The sequence below is a fragment of the Myotis davidii genome, unplaced genomic scaffold, assembly GCF_000327345.1.
Source record: "Myotis davidii unplaced genomic scaffold, ASM32734v1 scaffold1327, whole genome shotgun sequence".
NCBI lineage: Eukaryota > Metazoa > Chordata > Mammalia > Chiroptera > Vespertilionidae > Myotis > Myotis davidii.
Window position 1 is genome coordinate 197,568 of NW_006297584.1, and position 2,284 is coordinate 199,851.

A 2,284-nucleotide genomic window follows, 5' to 3' on the forward strand; every position below is an offset into this window, starting at 1 on the left:
CTGTGTTTGTTCGGGGAAGGAGGGCGGAGGCGGAGGCCAGTTCGCTGGCTCCTGCAGCAATCGCCGCCGCCTGTGTATTTGCAGCCGCGGCCGTCTCCCGCCAGCAACTCCGGGGAAAGAGAGCGCGCACGAGCCCCTGGCGTTCCCGCCCCACCCTTTCCCGGAGCCATGAATTCCAACTGCGCCCGGGGCAGCAAGATGGTGTACTCCACGGAGAAGGTGAACTGTCTGGATAAGTTCTGGCATAAAGCATGCTTCCATTGCGAGACCTGCAAGATGACACTCAACGTAAGGAACTACAGGGGCTACAAGAAGTCCTACTGCAAAGCACACTAGCCCAAGCAGTCCTTCACCATTGTGGCTGACACCCCTGAAAATCTCCGCCTCAAACAACAGAGCGAGCTCCAGAGTCAGGTGTGCTACAAGGAGGAGTTCGAGAAGAACAAGGGCAAGGGCTTCAGCGTGGTGGCAGGCACACCCGAACTCCAGAGAATCAAGAAGACCCAGAACCAGATCAGTAATATAAAATACCACGAAATTTGAGAAGAGCCGCATGGGCCCTAGTGGGGGTGAGGGCTTGGAGCCCCAGCGAGATTCCCAGGACAGCACCAGCTCCCGGAGACCCCAGGAGCAGCAGCCTCATCACATCCGGACCAGCGCCCCAGTTTACCAGCAGCCCCAGCAGCAGCAGATGGCCCCGTCCTTTGGTGGCTACAAGGAGCCTGCAGCCCTAGTCTCCACACATCGCAGCGCCCAGGTGAGGCGGGAAGCGGTACCGCACCCTCTAAGAGTACAGCGCCTCGGATGAGGATGAGGTCTCCTTCCAGGATGGGGACATCGTCGTCAGTGTGCGACAGATCGATGACAGCTGGATGTACGGACCGCGGAAGGCACTGGTGACACGGGGATGCTGCCGGCCAACTACATGGAGGCCCGCTGGGCCCCGCCCCGCCCCATCCTTCAGCGCATTCCACAGCATCACATCCTTCCACGTGACCTGTCCACCCTCCAGTGTCTCCGCGATTTTATATTTGCAATTGCTTGTTTCTTCCCAACCTCTTCCAGCTTCTTTTGCCAACTGAAGCCTTGTTCTGCAAAAAACAAAAACACAGAAAACCTCCAGTGCAATGTTGAGTAGAAGTGGGGAGAGTAGATATTTTAGTTCCTGATCTTAAAGGGAAAATACTCATTATTGGGTTTTATTATTTGCTCTTTATTATATCAATATTGTACATTTCATTAATTGATTTTCAAATATTAAACCTACCTTGCGTTTCGGGGAAAACTCCATTTTGTCATGGTACATAATCCTTTTTATGTGATGCCAGATTCTATTTTATAGTATTATGTTGAGGTTTTTTTGTGTCCTATAAATATACTAGAGGCCCGGTGCATAAAACACATGCACTTGTGGGATCCCTAGGCCTGGCCAGCCATCAGGACTGATGAGGTTCCCCTCGCCACTCATGTCCCCTGCCACTCACACCCGGTACCCGTCCCAGTCTGGGGCCTGCCTGATGGGGTGATCAGGACCTCCAACCGCAGGGAGGGACCAGGACTTTGGCTGTGGGGAGGGACCAACAGCCACCACAGAGGGCTGATCAGGGCCTTGGGGGGAAGGAAGGAGGAGAGGTGCTGGAAACCAATTCCAGCATGATAGCAGGACTGAAACTGGGAATGGCTAAAGGCATTTCCCCAAACCTGAATAGAATACATTAAAATGATTTTTGGCTGCCAGACAGCTCAGGGCATCTTAATCTACATGTTATTGCCTCCTACTGGCCAAACACCTGAACAGCCATAGGCTAATTCTTCCATTCTGACAATGCCACTGTATGCAAAACCCTGACACTTTGAAGTGTATATCTCTGCCTCATCTAAGGACAATTTGTATTAATAAAAAGCACAGGGTCCGAGACGAGAAGATCTTAGATCTTAGTTTCCTTTAAACTAGGAAACTGACCCCCAAATGCGTTTCAAAATTATGCTTCATCTCTGGACTCCTATTTAATCTACTCACTGCCTTCTCCAGATTGCTGAACTCTTCTTTTTTTTAAATTAAATCTTTATTGTTCAGATTATTACAGTTGTTCCTCTTTTTTTCCCCCATAGCTCCCCTCCACCCGGTTCCCATCTCCCCCCTCTGCCCTTACCCCCCCACACACGGTCCTCATCCATAGGTGTACGATTTTTGTCCAGTCTCTTCCCGCACCCCCCACACCCTTTTTCCCCCGAGAATTGTCAGTCCACTCCCTTTCTATGCCCCTGATTCTATTATATTCAC

At 51.3% G+C, this 2,284-nt stretch overlaps 1 protein-coding gene and 1 pseudogene across 1 annotated transcript in view; both read left to right on the forward strand.

Moving 5' to 3' along the window:
• Window positions 1–2,284, forward strand: part of ERICH6 (glutamate rich 6) — a 99,437-nt gene that overhangs the window by 74,866 nt on the left and 22,287 nt on the right. The gene's annotated exons all lie outside the window — the stretch shown is intronic.
• LOC102755221 lies at window positions 7–1,138 on the forward strand (annotated as a pseudogene).